Here is a 12617-nt window from a genome sequence, read left to right as displayed (position 1 = left end):
AGAGTGCTGCTGAGGCAGATCCTGCTCCATAGAATCAGCCCCTGCACAACAACTCTTCCATTGTAGTGAAGGCCAGTCCTCACAACCAGTGAGCCCAAGGGTCAGTCCCTCCCACTGATGTGCAATTATCAACCAAGGCTCAACTACAAGAGGAGGGCACATACAACCCACACAAGGGATGCACCTGGAGAGCTAGGCTCAGGTGACCAGAAAGACTGTGCCACTGAGCCCCACAGCACATCTACTACATAAGGCCACTCTACTAAGACTGGAAGACATAGCAAACCCTACCTAATATATAGAAACAAACACAGGGAGATAGCCAAAATGGGGAGACAAAGAAACATGTCCCAAATGAAAGAACAGAACAAAGCTCCAGAAAAAGAACTAAGTGAAACAGAGATAAGCAATCTATGACTTCCAAACACTGGCTATAAGAATGCTCAATGACCTCATAAAAATGGAGATGAAAACCATAAAAACCATAAAAAAGAACCAGTAAAAAATAAAGTATACAATAATGGAAACAAAGAATATATTACAGGGAATCAACAGTGGATTAAATGAAGCACAGTATCCAAAAAGTGATTCAGAAGATAAGGTAGCAGAAAACACCCAACCAGCACAGCAAAAAGAAAAAAAAATCCTAAAAATTGAGGTGAATTTAGTGTGCCCCAGGACAATATCAAGTGTACCAACATTCACATTATAGGGGTACCAGAAGGAGGAGAGGGAGCAAGGAACTGAAAACCTATTTGAAGAAATAATGACAGAAAACTTCCCTAACCTGGTGAAGGAAATGGACATACAAGCCCAGGAAGCACAGAGAGTCCCAAACAAGATAAATCCAAGGAGGCCAACACCAAGACACACATCATAATTAAAATGCCAAAGGTTGAATACAAAGAAAGAATCTTAAAAGCAGCAAGAGAAAAGCAGTTAGTTACCTACAAGGGAGCCCCCATAAGACTGTCAACTGATTTCTCAACAGAAACTTTGCAGGCAAGAGGGAGGGGCAGGAAATATTCCAAGTGATGAAAAGCAACGACATACAACCAAGATTGCTGTACCCAGTAAAGCTGTCATTTAGAATTGAAGGACAGATAAGGAGCTTCCCAGACAAGAAAAAGCTGAAGGAGCTCTTCACCGTCAAAACAGTATTACAAGGAATGTTGGAGGGACTTTCTGAAAATGGGAGGGAGGTTAAGGATGAGTGAAAGAGGAAGAGATTAAGAAGTACAAATTGGTCGTTACACAGCAGTCATGGGGATGTAGGGTATAGCATAAGGAATATAGTCAATAATACTGTAATAACTAGGTATGTGCCAGATAGGTGCTAGATCTACCAGGGTGATAGATGGGAATGGGGTTGGGGGCGGGGTGAAAGGTGAAGGCATGAAGAAGTATAAATTGATAGTTAATACAGTATGGGGAATATAATCAACAATGTTGTAAAGATCATGTAAGGTGCCAGATGGGCACTGGACTCATCAGGGGGATCATGTCATAGACTGTGTAGATGTCTGACCAATATACTATACACCTGAAGCTGAAGTAGAATAATGTTGAATGTCAACTATAACTAAATATATAGGTATATGTAGTCACAGGATGTGGAGTACAACATAGGGAAGATAGTCGATGGTGTTGTAACAGCTGTATAAGATGTCAGAGGGGTAGTAGCTTGGGGAGTGGGCTATCACTTTATGAGGGGTTTAAATGTCTAATTATTACGTTGCTTTGTACACCTGAAACTAATTTTAAAAATGGTTAAAATGAAACAAACAAACAAAAAAGCATGCTTTTCCCTTACAATAGTGATTAATTTTGGATATGTAGATAATAATTTAAGCCATGAGCACCCATGGAATTTTTGAGTTGCACAATCTGATGCTACTGAATGTAAAGAATATGTTGGAAAATGTCAATAATTAATTATAATGGATCAATGAGGTCTCCACATGGTGTAGCTACTTTTGGATTTGCATAAGAAGGTTGCACACAAACAGAACTGCTTACTGCACAGAAATCTTACTTAATTAAAATCACTTGATCTGGAAACAATGGAGTCATCTTCAACTTGCACACTAACACTACTCACTCACTAGTAGGTTCTCTCAGAGTCCTCTCTTCCATGCCCACTGCCAGTGCTCTACTTCAGGACCTCCGCATTTTTTCGCTGAACAATTACAATAGCCCTTGACTGGTCTCCTCGACTTTGATCCAGTTTTTCCATCTCCAAATTATCTGCTTAAAATGAAAAGCAACATTCTCTTGCCCCTCATCTCTCAACCATCAATCCTGTTCATCCAACAGACACACATTTTAGCTTTATAAACTGTTGCTTCTGGTTACTGATAAATTTCTAAATAATTTGTATACATCACTGTTTCTTGATTTATTGGTATTGTACATCATACATCTTTACTTACTGCTCCCCGGTATTTTTTTTTCACTCTTTTTTTCTCCTCTCCTGATTAACTTTGTAAGTTTAAAGAATATAATAACAATTTTATTGCACATTCAAACAACTTCAGACAATATTTCTGAACTACTCATTTGGTAAGATGATGTTTGGTGGCCTTCAGTGCACAGCTGTGATCCTGGAACATCTCTTCACTGCTTTCTTGGGTTAATTACATTGTCTCCTGACTCCATGTTTTCCTCTGTCTGCTTACTCCTTTATATACAGAAGGTACCAAAAAATGTATACACATTTTAAGGAAGGAAAACTGTATTAAAATTGTAATACTCAATATATACCCATAACAAAAGATGAATACAAGTCACGTTTGACTTCTACAATTACAAGAGGTGCTCAAAGTGGTTACCATCAGCGTCCAGACACTTCTGATTATGGTGAACTACTGCTTGAGCAACGTTGACCAAAGTGTCCACTTGTATACACTTTTTGGCACCCCCGGTATTTTCTGTTAGTTTTGTAAGATGAACATGAGTTTTGGTATGTTTGAAAATTAATTTTATCCATTTTTCAACATTGAGAAATATTTCAGCTATATAAGGGTTCAAGCTTAAAATTTGACCCTGTGTTTTGAATGCATTGCTCCATTATCATCCAGCATCTACTACTGATGATGAGAAATCTGATGCACGTCTGCTTACCATTCTGTTGTAGGTAACCTAACATTTTCTCTTAAGGGTTGTGGCATTTTCTTGGCGGTTCTGATATATCACAATGATGTGTCAAGTGTGAGCCTTTCATCCTTTATTCTGTGCCGGGCACTTAGTGGGCTCCTACATTAGGGACACGCAAGTCTTTCAGCTCTAGGAAATTTGCTTTTGTTCCTTCTATCAATTCCTCCCCTGCAGTTCTCTTTCTAGTACACCTGTTTGTTGGATGTTAGACAGGCTGTATTGAATTTCTGTGTTTTATATTTTCCCTCACATTATCCTTCTTCTTTTAGTTTCATTCTGCTTTGAAGGAGATTTCCATTATTATGTTTTAATTAGATTTTAAATTTCAGCGATCATATTTTTAATTTTCAAGAACTCTTTCTGATCATACCTATTTCATAACATCTTCTTGGGTTTTTTCGTTAATTTTTTTAAATGCAAAACACTTTTCTCTTTGGCTGCTGCCTCCACCCACTCATAGACGGAGGCGCTGACTACAGCTACTGTTGTTGTAGTTGCTACTCCTTTGCAGTCCATTCTTCTTCTACATCTTCTTCCTCCTCTTTCACCTCCTTTTTAAACTCTTCTCTTCCCACTCCTCTTCTTCTGTTCTCTGAATCAATTCTATTTCCATTCCTATTACTTTTTTTCATTTGAAGATTTTTCCAGCTTTGTTGAGATATTATTGACCTATAACAAATGTCAGTTTCAGGTGTACAATGTGATGATTATATCTATGATTACCCCAATAAGGTTAGTTAACACCTCAATTCTCTCATATAATTACCATTCTTTTTTGATGATAACTAAGATCTACTCTCTTAACTTGCAAGTATACAATACAATATTGTTAATTATAGTCACCATGCTGTATATGATATCCCCAGAATTTATCTTACAGCTGGAAGTTTGCATCATTTGACCCACATCTCCCCATTTCTCCCATCCCCAGCCTCTGGTAACCACCACTCTACTCTCAGTTTTTATGAGTTTCATTTATTAGCTACAACGTATAAGTGAAATCATGCAGTATTTGTCATTCTCTGACTTATTTCACTTAATGTAATGTCCTCAAAGTCCATCCATATTGTCACAAGAAGCAAAATAGTATTCTATTTTACACACACACACACACACACACACACACACACACACACACACACACAGAGAGAGAGAGAGAGGGTGCCAAAAAATGTATATACATTGTATACACATTTTAAGAAAGAAAAAAAACTGTATTAAAATTACACTGATGGTAACCACTTTGAGCACCTCTTGTAATTGCAAAAGTCAAATGTGACTTGTTTTCATCTTTTGTTATCAGTATATATTGAGTATCACAATTTTAATACAGTTTTTTTCTTTCTTAAAATGTCGGGGAGACGTCATCAAAATGGTGGTGTGAGGTGAGCCTCTGTAAATCTCCCCTGGAATTAACAACTAATCGAACAACAAAAACTCCACAAAGGACTCCCTGCACAGCAGACAGGCAAGACGAAGAGGCCCACTACTGAAGTCACCTAAAGGTAGGCAAATCGCGCGAGTGGAGGGAGGAGGGAAGGGAGAAGTGCCGGAGACGGAGCCGCGCGGGCGCAGGACGCTGACCCAGCTCAGTGCGCCGAGCTCGCTGCTTCCCGGAACTACCGCAGCTGCGGGAGAGGGAAGAACTCGGACTGCTAGGGCTCCGCCTGGGCTCCACAGGGCTGAGGGGACAGCATATAACACGGCTGAACCCAACGCTGACAGCAGAGACCTCGGAGAAAAGACTGAGGGAAGAAGGCTGAAAACGGTGGTTTAAGCCCGCACTGCCAAGCAGAGAACGGAGCCTTAGGCACTGAGACTAGCTGCCCCCTCCCTCCCCTCCCAGAGCTCACCCCGCCCCCACCTGCCCGGTGCTAGAAGCGATACAGTAGCAGTGTCAGATCAAAAGAACAGAATATTTGGTGTTCTGAGAACTGTGGACTGCAGACACAGATTCACAGCCCAACTAGTTCCAGCAAAGGGGAGGGAGCTGTGGAAGCAGGACCGGCTGTGGTGGTGGTCGCCGCCATTGCTCTGGGCCACCTCTCACAACTCACCCCGCCCCTGGCCGCACCTATCTGGGCGGATTCCTGCAGGAGTAAACAGAACTGCTGAAACATAGGGCTCTGAATCTGGTGCAGGAAGAGCTTTGGAACTTCAAAAGCTCTCCGCATACCCACACGGACACTACGCCCTGTGACCCAGGCAAACTATTAACAGAGGAGAAGCCCGTCTCCCAGGGAATCCCTCCATTGTGTGAGAAGCTGGAATAGTGCAGAGAAAACATAGCACTACCGTGTGAGAGAGAAAAAAAGGCTGCAGTCAGAGCGAAAATAAAACATTCTACCAACAAGTACTGGAAAACAAAAGAAAGACCTCTTCCTATCAACCTGTTGCAGAAACCACTCCTGTAGATGTCTAGGAAGAGAAATAATAAATCAATAATTGCCATGAATAACCAAGGCAAGAAGATAGCTCAGAAAGAAAATAAAAAGTCTCCAGAAAACAAACTTAAAGATATGGAAATATTTGACTTAAATGACAGAGAATTCAAGATAGCAGTCCTTAAAAAACTCAACAAGATGCAAGAAACACAGACAGGCAGTTAATGAACTCAGAAACACAATCAAAGAACAAAATGAACATTTTACGAAAGAGATCGAAATTTTAAAAAAGAACCAAATAGAATTTCTGGAGATTAAGAACTCAATAAAAGAAATTAAGAATGAAATAACCAGTGAAGGTAGTAGAGTTGACCAGATTGAGGAAAGAATCAGAGACATCTAAGATAGAAATCTGGAAATGACACAGATGGAAGAAGAAAGAGACTTGAGACTTAAAAGAAATTAAAGAACTCTACAAGAACTTTCTGACTCCATCAGAAAGAGCAATATAAGAATAATGGCATACCAGAAGGAGAAGAAAGAGAGAAGGAACAGAGAATATATTCAAACAAATTGTCGATGAGAACTTCCCAAACTTGTGGACAGAACTGGACCCTCGAATCCAAGAAGCAAATAGAACACCTAATTACCTCAATCCCAACAGGCCTTCTCCAAGGCACATTGTATTGAAGCTGTCTAAAATCAACGACAAAGAAAGAATCCTCAAGGCAGCCAGGGAAAAGAAGACGGTAACCTACAAAGGAAAGCCCATTAGATTATCATCAGATTTTTCAGCAGAAACTCTACAAGCCAGGAGGGAGTGGAACCAAATATTCAAACTATTGAAAGAGAGAAATTATGAGCCAAGAATAATATATCCAGCAAAGATATCCTTTAGATATGAAGGAGGAATAAAGACCTTTCCAGACATACAGAAGCTGAGGGAATTTTCTAATACATGACCTGCACTACAAGAAATACTAAAGGAGGCTATTCGACCACCATCAACAGGGACAATTTGTGGCAACCAAAACATAAAAAGGGGGAGAGTAAAGGCCTGAACTGGAATATGGGAATGGAGAAAGTAAGCGTGCTGAAGAAAATGGAATACTCTAAGTATCTACATTTTTTTTTTTTTTTTACATAAACTTAAGGGTAACCACTCAAAAAAAATCCAGAACTGAAATGTATACTGAATGGGAGAAGGTTTTTGCAAACAGTGCCTCCGATAAGGGGCTAATATCCAAAATATAAAAAGGAACTCATGCAACTCAACAACAAAAAAACAAACAACCCAATTGAAAAATGGGCAGAGGACTTGAAGAGACCTTTCTCCAAAGAGGACATACAAATGGCAAATAGACATATGAAAAAATGCTCCACATCACTAATCATCAGAGAAATGCAAATAAAAACCACAATGAGATATCACCTCACCCAGTCAGAATGGCTATCATCAACAAGACAAATAGTAACAAGTGTTGGAGAGGCTGTGGAGAAAAAGGAACCCTCATACACTGTTGGTGGGAATGCAGACTGGTGCAACCGTTATGGAAGGCAGTGTGGAGGTTCCTCAAAAAATTACGAATAGAATTACCATATGACCCAGCAATCCCTCTCCTGGGTATCTACCAAAAAATCTGAAAATATGTATACATAAAGACATGTGTGCTCCAATGTTCATTGTAGCTTTGTTTACAGTGGCCAAGACATGGAAACAACCAAAATGTCCTTCGATAGATGAATGGATAAAGAAGTTGTGGTATATATACACAATGGAATACTATTCGGCGGTAAGAAAAAGATGACATAGGAACATTTGTGACAACATGTATGGATCTTGAGAGTATGATGCTAAGCGAAATAAGTCAGACAGAAAAAGCAGAGAACCATATGATTTCACTGATATGTGGTATATGAACCAAAAACAACAAAAGAACAAGACAAACAAATGAGAAACAAAAACTCATAGACACATACAATAGTTTAGTGGTTACCAGAGGGTAAGTGCGGTGGGGGGTGGGAGATGAGGGTAAGGGGGATCAAATATATGGTGATGGAAGGAGAACTGACTCTGGGTGGTGAACACACAATGGGATTTATAGATGATGTAATACAGAATTGTACACCTGAAATCTATGTAACTTTACTAACAATTCTCACTCCAATAAACTTTAATTTAAAAAAATGTGTGTACATTTTATCGGCACCTTCTGTATGTATATGTATATGCATATGTACATACACACACACACACACACACACACGTTACAGGTTTGATTTAAAGTCTACTTTGTGTGATATAAGTATACCCTGTTTCCCTGAAAATAAGACCTAGATGGGCAATCAGCTGTAATGCGTCTTGTGGAGCAAAAATTAATATAAGACCCAGTATGTATTACATTGTACTGTACTGTATTGTATTGTATTGTATTGTATTGTATTGTATTGTATTGTATTGTATATTACATAACAGACCCGGTCTTATATTATAGTAAAATAAGACTGGGTCAGTCTTATATTAATTTTTGCTCCAAAAGACACATTAGAGCTGATTGTCCGGCTGGGTCTTATTTTTGGGGAAACACGGTAGCTACTCCTCCTTTCTTTTGGTTTCCATTTGCATGGAATATTTTTTTCTGTCCCTTCACTTTGAGCCTATGTATGTCCTTAAGTCTCAAGTGAGTCTCTTGTAGACAGCATATATAGTTGTGTCTTGTTTTTTAATCTTTTCAGCTACTCTATGCCTTATGATTGGATATTTAATCCATTTACATTTAAAGTAAGTATTCATAGGTAAGGACTTACTAACTGCCATCTTATTAATTGTTTTCAGGCTGTTTTGCCATGCTCTTTTTTTCCTCTTTTGATATTGTCTTTTGTGAATTGAGGATTTTTGGTAATGGTATGCTTTGATTGCCTTATCTTTATCATTTGTGTATCTACCGTAGGTTTTTGCTTTGTGGTCACCATGAGACTTATATAAAACGTCTTATAGATATAACAGTCTATTTTAAGCTGATACAACTTAACTTCAATTGTATACAAAATCTCCACTCTCTTACTCCCCCATATTTATATTTTTGATGTCATAGTTTACCTTTTTAAAAATATTCTATGTCACTTAGCAAATTAATATAACTTTAGTTATTTTCAAAACTTTTGTACTTAATCCTTTATACTTGAGTTAAGTGATTGACATACCACAATATTACAGTATGAATATTGTGAATTTGACTATATATTTGCCTTTATCAGTATGTTTTATATTATCATGTTACTAATTATTGCCCTTTTGTTTCTACTTCAACAACCCCTTTCAGCATTTCTTGTAAAGTGGTCTCATGGTGGTGAACTCCTGTGGCTTTTGTTTGTTTGGGAAGGTCTTTATCTTACCTTCATTTCTGAAAGACAGCTTTGCCCAGCAAAGCATTCTTGGTTGGCAGTTTTTGTCTTTCAGTACTTAGAATATGTATCCCACTCTCTCTGTCCTGCAAGATTTCTGCTGAGAAATATGCTGATAGCCTGTATGGGTATTTCCTTATATGTAAGGAATTTTTTCTTTCACTTCTTTTAAAATTCTCTTTTTGTCTTTAATTTTAGGTAGTTTCATTTTAATGTGTCTTGGAGAAGTTCATTTTGGGTTGGAATGTTCAAGTGACCTTCATGAACTTGGTTGTCCAGATCTCTGCCCAGATTTGAGAAGTTCTCAGCCATTATTGCTTTCAGATTAGTGCCCCGTTCTCCCTTTTGTCTCCTTCTGGGAGCTTCAATAGTGCATAGGTTGTTTCTATTAATGATATCCCATAATTCATGTAGGCTTTCTTCACTCTTTTTTATTCTTTGTTTTTGCTTCTTGGACTAGATGATTTCAAATGACCTGCCTTCCAATTACCTATTCTATCTTCTGCTTGGTGAAGTCGGCTGTTGAAGCTATCTATTGAATCCTTCAGTTCATTTATTGTATTCTTTAACTCTAGAATTTGGATTCTTTTTAATGGTTTCTATTTGATTGTTGAACTTCTCATTTTGTTCCTGCACTGTTTTCCTAATTTCATTTAATTGCCTATCTGTGTTTTCTCATAGTTCACTGAATTTCTTTAAGAGGATTATTTTGAATTTTATGTCAGATAGTTCACAGATTTCCATTTCTGCAGGGTGAGTAATTAGAGGTTTATTAGTTTCCTGTAGTGGTGTCATGTTTCCTTGATTATTCATGATCCTTGTAGCCCTGTGTTTGTGTCTGCACATTTAAGTAAGTAGGCACCTCTTCCAATCTTTACAGACTAGCTTCAGCAGGCAAAGCACTTCACCAGTTAGACTATCCAGAGATTCTGGGTGGGACATCTGGTGATGTCCATGGGCTAGCTTGCTGCTAGAGTCATTGAGCAGGCAGGTCTTGTGCTTTCTACCTTCTTGTATCCCCAAGAAATGCTGTAGTGCTAATGTGATCATGTGTTAAGGAGTGTTTTGGCAGATATTTAAATCTGCCTCTCCTTGAACTTGATGGATGATAAAATCAGCTCCTTTCCTTGGGGACACACACACACACACACACACACACACACACACACATATTCTTTGGTGATGCACCAATGGCAATAATGAATCAGCATTATTGACCTCCCTTTTATCCTGAGAATTCATCATTCTTATCTTCTACTGGGGTCACTTTACCCTCTAGGCAGTCTCCTTGGGCAGGATTTAAAAAAGGCTTCAGGTGAGTGGCTCTCTCTACCACCTGGCTCACATCTCATATTTGATCCGTGAGAAACACTCCTGCATCCTTACCCCCATTCAGTGATTGCATAGCTAGGTTCCAGTGCTGCTTGTTCCCTCTGCAATGTCACCTCAGGCCAATAATCATGACCTCTCTTGATGTTAGATTCCTCAGGTCTACTGTGGAATAGTTCTACTGTGCCCCCCACTCCCAATTTCTAGCTCTAGTTTATAACTAAACAAATAAGTGAAAAAGGCATAACATAGATTATTAATATTAATATGTAACAGATTAATTAATCTAATAGATTAATTAATGTTATATAATATCATATATGGCATATTAATTATATATCAATTAATTATATATTAATTAATTAATACATAGTAAAACTATTAAAAAGTAACCTAGAAATGTGCTATTATCACAAGAATGAATAGAAATATCAGATTGCCCACTAATCAAATCTTACTGAATATATCAGAAGAAATGTATCTGCCAAAATTTAAGGTCTGTACTTGAGATATAGCATTTGTTTAACATTTGTGTAGTCAGATATGTCTTTTTTTTGATACTTCCTCCACTGCCTCTAAGTTTATAAATTCCGGACCCTCAATAGAGTCAATATACATTTACTTGTGATTTTTATATTTTCCAAATTTTCTAAGTGTCTGCTACCTCTACAATTAAAATAATAAACTATAGTTAATATTGGAATTAATATTAAACCCAAATTATAGACCTACGAACATATTGGACAATCCTTTGCAACCTGGCCCCTTTCTCTTTAAACTTAGTGCAAAACTAGACTTCCAAAACTTCTGTAGTAGTCCTTGGAATGATACTTGTGACTATGTCATCAATTCATCCTGTCTTGTGCAGTGGAAAGCCTGTAACAGAAAGAAGAAAATGGAAAGAGTAAAGACTTTTGGAGTAAGTCAGATCTAGGCTCAACTTGCAGCTATCTCATTTAATAGTTCTTCAATTGTGGCCAATTTATCCAACTCCTCTAAATTAAATGTGTAACATGAAGGCAAAACTAGGCTTGCCATGAGCATTAAGTGAAATAATATATGTAAAGCACGTAGCACATAGAAGATACTCAATAGTAGTCTTTTCTTTTCCCTATCTATCCCTTTGGGCATTGCAACTAGCTCAACATTCATTGTCAACATGCTTATCAGGGATCATTGTTAAAATTACTTGCCCTGTGAACTGAGGGCATCAGTTGCCTATCCTTGAACTAAAAATTATAAGATGTGAGTTGTACTTTCCACATAATATAGTACAGAACATTCTGGTAGAACATAAGCTCAACTGAGAGTTAATTCATGAAAGCAAAGCAAGTTTCTTTCTAATATTTTTTCATACCAGTCAGCTTTTGCTACCTAAGTTATCCTGTGGTAACAAATAGTCTCCATATCTCAGGAGTTTCCAACAATAAAAGTTTATTTCTCACTTACCTGTCACAACCTTTACAGGTCAAGTGCAGTTCTACTCTGTATCTTCTTCATTCTACGAACAAAGCTGAAGGAGCAGGCCCTTTCTGAGACATGCCCACCTCAGGGCAGAGGGAAAAGTGAAAGTGAAGAGCCACATGCCACATGATGGCTCCAAAAGCTTCTACTCAGAAGTGGCACATGACACTTTAGTTCATATTTCATTGGCTAAACCAAGTTACATGCCTGAGTCTGATGTCAATGAGATGAAAAATACAATACTCCTGCAGGGTGACCCTATAGTGAGGTTTGGGGCAAGACGGGCCAGCAAATATTATAACAATACAATTTAGCACATATGGTCTCTCAAGTATAAGGCTCTCATATGAGGTAACTGCAGAATATCTGAAATGGAGGTAAGACAGCTGTAACATGAATGAAATGGTGTAACAGGTGTACAATTTAGTAATTTCTGGATTCTCTTAGGTCTAACACTGTAATACATTAACAAAATCTCTTTGTGTGTCTTAGTATCTCAGACTATGTTTTCTGCTCTGTGGAGATGTCTGCTTTCAGGTATGATGGAATGCTATATCCTCTGGCTCTTTACAGGGTCTAGACGTGAATGGCCTATTTGTGAATAGTGCTTCTGTGTCCCTTCTAGAGTTACCGTAAAAAATATTGCCCACAGTGCTTCTTGGTGTTTCTTGCACAGAGACCACATGATGTCATCAGACTTTTTCTGCAGAAACAAAGCTTGTTTCTGTAGACTAACGTGTGTGCTTTCTTCAGACAATGACTCAAGGAACGATCCACCATGTCTCCCTTTCTGGGACTTTCATTGCCAGGGATCTTGGTACCCAATTCAGTGCCAAACTGTAGTCAATGACTCAACTCAGCTGCCTGGTAGAATTTTCT

At 38.2% G+C, this 12617-nt stretch overlaps 1 long non-coding RNA gene across 1 annotated transcript in view; it reads left to right on the top strand.

Annotated features, from left to right (window-relative positions):
- The window catches only part of LOC141569609 (uncharacterized), a 65475-nt gene that overhangs the window by 33618 nt on the left and 19240 nt on the right, over positions 1–12617 (top strand). Inside the window, exon 2 of the long non-coding RNA XR_012493298.1 lies at positions 4518–4661. This is a non-coding gene — a long non-coding RNA (uncharacterized LOC141569609). The remainder of the gene's footprint in view (positions 1–4517; positions 4662–12617) is intronic.

The sequence above is a fragment of the Rhinolophus sinicus genome, chromosome X (assembly GCF_036562045.2).
Source record: "Rhinolophus sinicus isolate RSC01 chromosome X, ASM3656204v1, whole genome shotgun sequence".
Classification (NCBI taxonomy): Eukaryota; Metazoa; Chordata; class Mammalia; order Chiroptera; family Rhinolophidae; genus Rhinolophus; species Rhinolophus sinicus.
This window is presented reverse-complemented; position numbering and strand designations above follow the sequence as displayed.